The sequence below is a fragment of the Bos mutus genome, chromosome 12 (assembly GCF_027580195.1).
Source record: "Bos mutus isolate GX-2022 chromosome 12, NWIPB_WYAK_1.1, whole genome shotgun sequence".
In the NCBI taxonomy this organism is placed as follows: domain Eukaryota; kingdom Metazoa; phylum Chordata; class Mammalia; order Artiodactyla; family Bovidae; genus Bos; species Bos mutus.
In genome coordinates this window covers 10664092-10675858 of record NC_091628.1, presented here as the reverse complement: position 1 = coordinate 10675858, position 11767 = coordinate 10664092, and positions in this window count along the sequence as shown.

Genomic DNA, 11767 nt, shown 5'->3' with positions numbered 1-11767 from the left:
TTCAAAATGAAAAACAACATTTGTAAGGGATCAGGAGAGGGAGAGGATTTTCATCTTTATTATTATTACTGCTACGAATACGTTTTCATTAACATGGTTTTAATAGTATGAAATAAGGGAAATGAAACACGCTCCCCCCCACCTCCCCTCCCCAATCAATATGCTCCCAGGTGCCTTTTGCACAAGGTACTGTATCTTCAACTCATTCAATCCAAGATAAGCCTATTAATTAAGCTTTAGTCTACAGGTGCCATCTACACAGATGTCATTTTCCGCTCAGAGCTAACTGAAAACTTGCAGGTGGGCTCTGGGCTTAGCATTTTTTTTTTTTTTCACAACATGGCAAAGATGTGCTCTGTGCTCCAGGTACAAGGAGAGAGTTAATCCACTAATCAAGTCAACAAATATTTATTGGGTGCCTACTTGATGCTCAGAGAGGTGCTGATGGTGGAGGCAATGCCTGGTGAGGAGAGAGTTTCCACGTGAAATAAGGAAACCTGACTCACAGCACAAGCTGCATGATCTGAGGACAGAGAAGAGCCTCTGGAATCCGTCAGACCTGGTTTAGAAATCCAGTTCCACAGCTTGAGATGGCATGGCCTTGAAATCTTTCTTTCACATTGTAGACATCTAGTTTCTCTATATTAAAGCAGGGTGTTAATGCTTTTAAGGGCTTCCCGGGTGGCGCTAGTGGTAAAGAACCCGCCTGCCAATGCAGGAGATTCAGGAAACGTGGGTTTGATCCCTGGGTCGGGAAGATTCCCTGGAGAAGGAAATGACAACCCACTCCAGTATTCTTGCCTGGGAAATCCCATGGACAGAGGAGCCTGGCGGGCTACAATCCATGGGGTCACAAACATATTGTGGACACCTAGTCTCTCTCTCTATATATGTTTTTTGAAAGTGAAAGTGATGTCACTCAGTTGTGTCTGACTCTTTGTGACCCCTTGGACTGCAGCCTAAAGAGGTTCCTCTGTCCATGGGATTTTCCAGGCAAGAATCCTGGAGTAGGTTGCCATTTCCTTCTTCAGGAGATCTTCCTGACCCAGGGATCGAACCTGGGTTTCCCACATTGTAGACAGATGCTTAGTCTATATGGAACCTAAAATATGACACGTGTGTCTTTATTTTTTTGTCCACACTTTGTTGGATATCTCATTAATTTTTGAAAATTCTATTTTTAATTAGAGGATAATTACTTTATAATATTGTGATGGTTTCTGCCATACCTCAACATGAATCAGTCACAGGTATACATATAACCCCTTCTTCTTAAACCCCCCTCCCACCTCCCTCCTATAGTTCCTCTGTATCAAAACAGGAAGTTAATACCTTTAAGATTGTTGCATTAGCAATAACATTTGTAGAGCACTTGCCCCATCAGAGACACTTCAGGAGTATTGTTATAAGAATATTATCTATATTAATATACATTATTATATTATGTATATATATTATAACTTAGCCCTTAATAAAAGTTATGCAAATGCTCAGAGACTGAAGGGGAACAGTTGCTAGTCAAAAGAATGGGGAAATGTTCTAACTAAGGCAGAACTTAGAATTGACAGAATCAGATTGTTAGAAGGGGCCTTAGAGGTGAATGGGTCCAAATGACTCATTCTACCAGTGCAGAAACCGAGGCTCAGACACTGACTTGCTCAAGCTAGTCAGTGAATCAGGAGTGGGGGCCAGATTGACTACACCTTAGGCTTTGCTTTGGGAGCTAGTGTTATATAATGTGGTTCCCCAACCCAGTGGTATGTTAGGATATTGTGTGAGCCTTTAATAAAATACGCTTTCCAGATGCAAACAACAACGTCCTACCGTATAATACACTGAACTTTATTCCATATTCTATGATAAAGTATAATGGAAAAGAATATTTTAAAAAATGTGTCTATGGGATGAGGGTGAAAGAGGAGAGTGAAAAAGCTGACTTCAAACTCAACATTCAGAAAACTAAGATTATGGAATCTGGTCCCATCACTTCATGGCAAATAGATGGGGAAAAAGTGGAAACAGTAAAAGATTTTATTTTCTTGGACTCCAAAATCACTGTGGATGGGGACTGCAGTCATGAAGTTAAGACACTTGCTCCTTGGGAGAAAAGCTATGACAAACCTAGGCATCATATTAAAAACCAGAGACATCATTTTGCCAATAAAGATCCGTAGAGTCAAGGCTGTTGCTTTTCCAGTAGTCATGTACGGATGTGAAAGTTGGAACATAAAGAAGGCTGAGCACCAAAGAACTGATGCTTTTGAACTGTGGTGCTGGAGAAGACTTTTGAGAGTTCTTTGGATGGCAAGCAGATCAAGCCAATCAATCCTAAAGGAAATCAACCCTGAATATTCAAAGGAAGGACTGATGCTGAAGCTGAAGCACCAAAATTTTGGCCACCTGTGCAAAGAGCCAACTCATTGGAAAAGACTCTGATGTTGGGAAAGACTGAGGGCAGGAGAAGAAGTGGGCAACAGAGGATGAGATGGTTGGATGGCATCGTAGACTCAATGGACATGAGTTTGAGCAAGCTCTGGGAGATGGTGAAGGACAGGGAAGCCCAGCATGCTGCAGTCCATGGGGTCGCAAAAAGCCGGACATGACTTAGTCACTGAACAACAACCACAATATGTATGTATATCTGAATCACTTGGCTATATTATGCAGAAATTAACACAACATTGTAAGTCAACTATACATCATTAAAATTTGTTTTGAAAATTAATTAAAATAGGCTTTCAAGAGGGTCTGATTCAGGAGGACTGGAGTGAGGCCCTGAAATGTATTTTCTCAGCATGTTCCTGGCTTGCAGATCAACCCACTGGTCCAGCAGAAGGAACACTCAGCTAACTGAAAACATCAGTCCTAGCGTCAGTGACTGACTGTGTGACTCAGGCAAACCAACCTTTCTACGCTTAGTTGTCTCATCTACCTCTTGAAAGAGTTGTCTTGGTTGAGATTCTGGTGTGAATAAAAAATGTTGCCTTCCCATAAACAAAGGATGTCATAGCCATTAGCCACGACCACTGCCCCAGCAGTGAGCCTGAGGGAACTCAGGATGGAAACCAATGGCGTGCCTGCCATCTGACCCTGAGACCCTGCAGGCACCCCCAACGGTGCACCCTGAGGGGACTCAAGATGGCATGGAGTGGGACACTACCCCTGGATGGCCAAGGTGCATATCAATGGAATGATTTTAATGAGCCTGGGCTCTTGTGGCTTCCCAGTCATGGGAAAGGACTCAATTCATTAACTTGAGATATCTGATTTTCTTTTATTAATAGTAATCTTTTGATAGTCTGACTACTGGGTCTTTGTTGCAAAAATTCCTATTTTCCTCTATATTCTAGGTCTTCCCTCACCTGTTGCGAGCAGTCCAAAAGCATATGAAATGCTGCCTCGCAGAGGCTAGAGTCCTCAAAAAGCTTGCCAAATCAAACACAATTCTCAACTTTTAGGCCAAGCATTTTTTTTTTTTTTTAGTCAACACCAATCACTTCCATCTCTTCTAATCACTCCGTTCCATGATACCACTTCAGTTCAAGCTGGGACAGAAGTGTGGCGAGGATCTGGCTTGCAGGTGAGGGGAGGGCTAACAGGAGTATAGAGGGAAGGTGGGCCCATGGAGGAGGTTTCCTGCTGGGCAGGAAGAGGGAGACTTGGTCCCATGGCTAGGAGAGGAGAGTTCTGTGGGATAGGCGTATTGCAAGAAGGGGCACCCCTTCCAAGGGCCAAAGAGTGTGCTCCTGTCTAACATTGGGAAGTGAATTGCCCATGGAGGAGACACGTGCTGACGAAGCAAGAGATTTTATTGGGAAGAGAGCAGTAGGGTAAAGAGCAGTAGCCGCCCCTCGCCAGCTGGCTGGCAGTCTCAGGTTTTATGGTGATGAGGTTAGTTTCTGGGTTGTCTCTGGCCAGTCATCGTGCTTGCCAATATTTGGTCTGATTCAGGGTCCTTCCCGGTGGCACACACATCTCTCAGCCAAGATGGATTCCAACGTGAGGGCTTCTGGGAGGTTGGCGGGACATATCATCTTCTCCCTCATCCTTTTGGCCCCTCCTTATTTCTCCTGGTTAGACTTCGAGGCAGCACTGCATTCTTTATCAGGACCTCCTGTGGTTGTCCACGCAAGCAAGTATCACCATGCCTGGCCAAGGCAGGTGGTCTCCGTCATGGGTTCCCCAACAAGTATAAGCTTTAGGCATCATTTTTTTTGTCTAAAGACAGCTCTTCCACACTGTGTTCTGTGGAACAAGAGGCCTTTAAAACACTCTGGAGGAAATCTCTGAGTTATAAGCTTGGGAGAGAGGCTGTATACTATATCCTGGTCTAGGTGATTCTTGATGCATATCGAGAACTCTGAGGAGTCTAATGCACTTTAGTTAGTATGGCATGTTTTCAAATTCATTTGCTAATAGGGCCCTTCAAAAGCAACCTATTAACTAATGTTTTGTAGAACACATTTGGCAAAACACTGTTCTAGAAAACAGGGAGTCATTATTTCATAAAGTTTGTATTCAGTGTTAGAGAACTTATAGAGGAATGTGCGGAAGTGATCATTAAGGAGGAACAATTTAGAAGAGCCAAAAATGAGCTAGAATATCTCAACTTGGAGAAGAGAAGCCTTAAGCAATACATTTTTAGTTACATGACTTCGTACATATAATGAGGGACATGATTGATTGTTTTTCATATTTGCTGAGAATCAAGCCAGGAGGAATAGGCTAAAGAGTTAGGCTAGAGCTTCAGGAGGAAGAGAATGGAAATCTTTCTGATAAGAGATGTAAACTAGAATAGTTTATCTTGGGAAATCACATAATTGCTAGCATATCTTTTATTTCATGTAGTAAACTTAGAAGACAGCCTAGATACTGTGTTGTGTGTTAATCACTCAGTTGTGTCCAACTCTTTTGTGACCCCACGGACTGTAGCCCACCAGGCTCCTCTGTCCATGGGATTTCCCAGGCAAGGATACTGGAGTGGGTTGCCATTCCCTTCTCCAAGCGTAGATATTGGATTGACCAAAAAGTTTATTCCGGTTTTCCATAAACAGTATGAATGAACTTCTTCAGCAGTCCAATAGCAATGCAAATCCCCTGTATTTTCTTCTCTGTCCTTGACATTTGGGGATCCGGGTACTTACAAGGGACCCAGAGGGCACCCTGGCCAAGATCAGGCAGCTCATAGATTTGAGAAGAATCCAACATCTGGGCCAACTTCCCACCAAAGCAGGAGTATTTTCTGCAACACTTCTGTCCCGTGGCCTACAGAAATATGCTGGGAACAACTCCCGTGCCTGGGAAAGCACTACTTTTCTAGGCAGTGCATTTCATTACGGATAGCTTAAATTCTGAGGAGACGCTCCCTCACCAGGAACCAAAATAGGTTTCACTGCATCTTATGCATTTCAGACCTAGTCACGGGTGTTGGAGTGTCACAGATACGCCTGTTGCTTTTTTCCTATGTGATGACCATTGAGATGTTTGGAGACACGTATCATATCTGTACCAATTCTTCTTCAAGACAAACAGTCCATGTCCTTCAGCCATTTCTCCTAATAGTCTCTAGAACCTTCACCATTCATCCAGAGAATAAGAGTCGATCATCACAAACTATGGCTGGGTTATGATCTCTTTGGATCTGGGCAGAGACTTCCCACAGAGATGCCATGGGTGCAGGGTGAGCCCCCAAGACAAGACGGAGCTTTCAAACCAGTCCAGCCTGCCTGGAGTTCTGGGCTGGCAGATACGCGGGATCAAGGTCATACAAAGAGACCCACGCCAGTGTAAGAAAATGTTGATGAATTTGGTAGGATAATGGACTCTTAGGAAAGGGCATCTGGGAAGGTGTTAGGAATTAGAAGGAGTTGGATCTATAATTTTTCTAGGTCACTGAGTGCAATAGCCAACGCTGCTTTGTCAACCATATTAATAGGGGAAGATGTGACGATACAGGAGAGGTCACAGCAGGCTCCTGTATCGTGTCTTCAGCAGTCCTACCACTGTTATTGGGGACAAGGAGGCGGTACTGTATTTGGAAGTACATGTGAGGCATCCTTGTGGGAGTGAGCAGGGGTGACTCAAAGAAACGCTGTTCATGACTCTTACAGGGACCACTCCCACTCCCCAGACCTCACCAGGCTGGAAACACGAGCCAGATTGTATTTATTTGTTCGGTTCTTTCCTTCTTCCAATAAAGAATTGCATTAGTCAGTTTTTCTTATTCAGCAATCATGTCACCCAGTTAACAAAAATACTTTTTTCCCCCACACTACTGAGTTGTTTCTCAATATTGCAGTAAATTCTTTGAGCCTAAATGTAAGATTTTACATTTTATATTTAATTTTATTTGTATGGCCTTATTGATATTTTTTAGTGTTTTTTTTTTCTGAAGTGCTATGTTTTCCTCTGTTTTGGGGGCACATCTTCACTTTTGATAAATAAGCCTTCTGTTTCTTCCTCAAAGCCATAGAACAGGCCCATTAGGGAGAGTTTGCAACATGCTTCTAGAGACTTCTCTTGAGTGAGACCCCAGCCTTTTAACCAACTCTTTGAATTAAATGGTCTGCTTGCCATTCATTCACAGAGTAGGACTATTTTTCAGTGTGTAGTTCCCCATCTTGTTCACAGGGAAATCAAGAAAGATTATGGAAGTATTTTACTTAATTCAAGATACATTATTTTACACTTTGATTTTCTTCATCCTCTTTTTTTTTTTTTTCCATTCTGTCTGATATGCATGGGACTTTGGGCTTGATAGAAAACCAAAAGTGTATTTTACAGAAAAAACCCTTGCTGCCTTTGGGTGATATAGGTCTTGATCTCCCAGTCACAGGTATGCCCAACAATTCACTGTGTTACAAGCAACGACAGCCTTTTACAAGCATTGAGTTCAAACTCTTTAAGCAGTTTACAAGGCCTTAACTCACTGACTTAGCTTTCAAGTCTTGTCTTTTCCCCTCATGCTCTGGTTATCTTTAGTAGGTTGCTTTCTCTAAACTTCTGGCAAATGACACCTTGCCTACATTTCCTGGACGCTCTTCCCCCTTCATTTGTTTGACTGACCCCTACTCATCCTTTGGCTTAGCTCTAACTCGAGGATGCCAATCTTGATCTCTCAAGGTTGGAATAGGTGTCTTTCCCCCACATTCTCCTTCCCATCCAGGGCTTACCCGTGTGGTAGCACCTGCCACTCGGGTGACCTTGCCTGTGGACTTCTCCCACATGGCCTGAACTCCTTGAAAGTACAGACTGTGTCTGGTGAGTAGCAGACTTTCAGAGAATCAATTAAAAACTCCAGACTGTGAGCTCCTAGGGCACCAAGGCACCGAGTATTCTGAAAGATCTCAAGGTCCTTTGCCAGTATTTGGAGGTTGGCCTTTTGCACGTCATTGTCTTTCCTGGGCTTCAGGTTCTTTATCTGTGAAATGAAAGTGATATTGAAGGCTTTAGGCTGACACAAAGAGCTTTCGACTGGAAACAAGGAGCTCTGACCTGGATCTGCGGAGAGACTTGGGAAGGCACTTAACCCATTCTTTCTTGGCATTGCAGTTTCTTTGTTAGATAAGAGGCTGAACTCCATGCCAAGGAAGAGCATGGAGGGGGAGACAAATAAGTCACTTCATACCCTATTTACAAATTCCTCCTTACTGGGCAGCACCCTGGTGAGGACTAAGTGAGTTAACCTTAGTAAGGAAGGGAAAAAATAAAAATATATTGAAAACCCACTCTGCGTTAAGCACTTTCATAATGTCATAGCACTTTTCCCTTGCCACCACCTACCCATAGGTTTTATAAATCTCCCTTTTATAGAAGGAAATAGTTCAAGGTCAGGCGTCTGTGAATGGCAGGGCTGGCTTCCCAAGGTGACTGCAAAGCCCACGCCTGTCCCATTTCGCTCTGCAGCTCCTTCTTTGTTCAGCGCTCAGCACGGGGCCTGGCGTGACATCTCTCTGCACCTTTCCAAGTCGGCCTGGTTGGAGGAACTGCTCCGCTCCGGGAAGGAGCTGGGGCTAACAGGAGGCTCTCAGGCCTGCACGTGGAGCGAGGTCTGGCCGGAACCGGCTGGTGCCATCGGCCTGGCTGGGAGCCCGGTTCGCACTCTCTCTCCGGAGCTGGGAGGAACCGGCTCAGAGGCGTCCAGGCTGCGTGCAGGGTTTATAAAACGCCATCAGGAGCGCCGTCCTGGGACTGCAGTCATTTATCTGCACTTTTTCCTTGTAAAATGTTACTGACTGTTTTACACCAAGGGCAGTTTATCCTGAATGGGATGTACAGGCATTCAATTCACCTCCACTTTTTGCCAACTCGGCGCTTTTCTCCTCCTACTTGCCTCGGAAGTTATATATGGTTCTGAGAGAGGGAGCCATTTTCTGAGTGGGGGCTAAAAAAAAAAAAAAGAGCTGACGGCTTTAATGAGAAACCTTCCATCATAGGAAAGAACATTTGGTTGGAGAGACAATGCCTTTGTTTTTAAAAATGGAATCCTGCTTCCAGGGGTATTACATTCTTCTCAAATTGACCCCATTTCCGGTCAGATGCTGAGACCCTTGCTGAGGTGATCCATATCAGTGTACTTTGGGAGGGGGAGATGGAGGAGAGATGTGATCAAGTCCATTTTTCAAACAGGAAAAGGGAATCTCAACAAGCTGTGAAATCCAGACTTTCCTGGCGGTCCGGCGGTGAAGAGTCTGTACTGCCAATGCAGCAGTGGCTGGTTCGATTCCTGGTTTAGAGATAGAAGATCATAGATGCCGTGCAGGGTGGGCAAAAGATTTAAATAAATAAGTAAATAAATAAAATGAATATGAGGAGGGAAGCTTTGGAAAGAAAAACTATTAAAGTTAAAGAAAAAAAAAAGATGAAATCACTTAAGACCACAAGGGAAGTCTGCGGGGCAAATGGGGGTTCATCAGGGAGAGACAGGGGGCAGCCACCCCTGAAGCAGATGTTTCCCCTCTTGAACCCGCTCACTTACCTCAGGAACTTCTCCCCCAGTTCATTAGACTAGTACTGTGCTTGCTCTGCCGATGAGGAGACTGAGTTTCTGTGACATTAGTGATGGGCTGAAAGTCACACACTTCCTTATTGCAAAGCGAGTCTCAAGCCTAAACCTTGTCCAGACTCTCCAGCTGCCTTCATCAGTACCCACTACTCGCTTGCCCTGGCTTTTGCAGAGAATCTAAATATAATGGATTGCTGCTATGGAATGCCAGGGTATTTTAATTTATAGAGAAGAATAATGGGGTTCAGGTGAATGCCCTCTTTTGTAGATTCTCTTTGAAATGAGACCTCGCTTTATTGTTCTTTCACTTTCCGTTAGTTCTAGCTAAAGTGATTCCATGATGACATATAAACCCAAACATGAGTAATTGATGGCAGCCTCAGGAGCTTGAGCAGGATAAAACCAGACTGACTACAATCTCCAGGGTGAAGAATTAACATTTATTGGTTTAGTGAAATGAATTTATGTCCCAATAAAGCCAGTTACGGACTAGACAGTGATTTAATGAGGTGCCTTCTGTAAAAAGAGCAAATATGAACTTCTGGGCCTGGGTTAAATGCTAACTGATATGGCACCTACCAAGCTGGTTTTTTTTTTTTTTTTTTTTCCAGAAATATTCACAAATGTATTCTATTTCCTTCATCCGTGAAATTTGTGTTTAACCCATTGTATCTATAGAGTTGAAGGTTGGAGGGGAATCACATCAGCCTCTCTAAACTCATCAACAGTACATTTGCTCACCATCAGGACTTTTGAGCTCTTTTGGCAGCTTGAATAATGAAGATGAGGACAAATGCCACCATAAAAAAAAAAGGAAAAGAAATGAAATACTGAATCTGTAGATGCATGACAATCTTTAAGTCTAGAGGATTCTTGCTGTGGGTCTGTCAGGCGAAGGGGAGAAGGGGGAGCAGAGGGCTGAAGATCCGAGGTGCCTTCTCTGGGGTGGGCAGTGGGCAAAGGAGGAAGTCCTTGGCTGCGATCCCTGGGCCACTGGACAGTGTGCATGCGCCTTGGCAAGCCAAGTTGATCCCTGCCTTCCACTGACCTCTTTGCTTTTTTGTGAGGAGAGATGAGGGCTTGTTCTTTTTTTTTCTTTACTTTTATTACTTTTGGCCGTGCTGGGTCTTTGTTGCGGCACGGGCTTTTCTCTAGTTGCGGTGAGTGGGGGCTGCTCTCTAGTGGCCGTGCGTGGGCTTCCCAGTGCAGGGGCTTCTCCTGTTGAGGAGCAGAGTCTCTAGGGCACTCGAGCCTCAGCAGTTGCAGCACGTGGGCTCAGCAGTTGTGGCTCCCCGGCCTAGAGCGCAGGCTCAGTAGCTGTGACACACGGGCTTAGTTGCTCCGCGGCGTGTGGAGTCATCCTGGACAAGGGATGGGACCTGTGTCTTATGCGTTGGCAGGCGGATTCTTTACCACGGAGCAACCAGGGAAGCCCAGGACTTACTATTTTTTTTTTTTTATGATAAAGTTCTCAGGGCAAAACCTCAGAGTCATTTTGAGTCTTTCTTTTCTATCCCATATTGAATCCATCAGGAAATCCCTTAGGCTCTCCTTCCAAAATAGGATCTGGGCCCTTCATAGCATCTCCCTTGCTGCCTTGCTCATCGGGCCACTGCCCTCTCTTTGCCAGGGTCACTTGGACAGCCTCCTGGCTGGCCTTCCTGCTCCTATTCCTGATTCTCCTTCCCCACCCCGACACAGACATTTACAATCTGGCCTTAATATAGCAGCTGGAGGGAGATGCTTTGAGAAGTAAAGTCGGATCCTGCCTCCTCTCTATTCCAGTCTGCCAATGACTCTGCAGCATCCAGGATAAAGCAGAAGCCATCATAAGGACCTGTGAAGGCCTATGCAGCCAGGTCCCCTCCCTGCCACCCCGCTGTCTGACCGCCTCTCCATCCCCACCCAGCACGTCTGGCTCTGCTACGGCCTCTTGCAGCTTCTCCAAGGCACCCGGTGTGCTCCTGCCTTAGTGCTTCTCCTTGAATCATGCTTCTCTCAACTATCCATGTGGCTTGTTCCCTTCCCGACTTCACATTTTTGCTCTCATCTTTTCTACTGACGTCCACTGTGATGACCCTATTCACACTGTAACCCCTCCTGGCCCCTTAAGTACCACTGATCCTCCAGATCCATCTCTGCGTTTTTTCTAGAACACGTTACTTTTTGATATATTATCTAACTCACTCATCTATTATATATATATATATTTGTTTATTTTCTGACTCTCCATTTGAACATAAGCTCTGCAAGGGTTGGGATCTGCCTGTTTTGTTTAGGACAGTGCCTGACACAGTATCTGTTTGTTGGATGAATTATCTGCTGAAAGCCATCCTAAAATAGATTTAATATTGACATGAGAAGCAGGAATAAATTAATTTATTTTCACCGTCTGATATTTTTGCAGCTCGATTTCCATTCTTTGCTTTGCTTTTAACTCTGGCGAATCATATTGAATTGCATGGAGGCTGTATTTTCTGTAACGTTTTGAGATCTTGTGCAAAAGAATTACACTTAAATGAAGAGGATTTTTAATTGAGTAATTGCCTTTAAATCCTATCTTGGTGGGTCACATGAGAAATTTTGAAATTTGAAACAAAGTGGAATAACATTAGGAAAAATGTACTCTTTTATAATGTTGCTAATGACACTGACAAAATATTTGAGCGCCCACTGGGTGCAGAGCACTGGGGGAAAAAAAACACATTAAGTGTGTGGCACACACATCTGTGCTACTGTGAGGCCAGATGTTCTAGTTGTGGG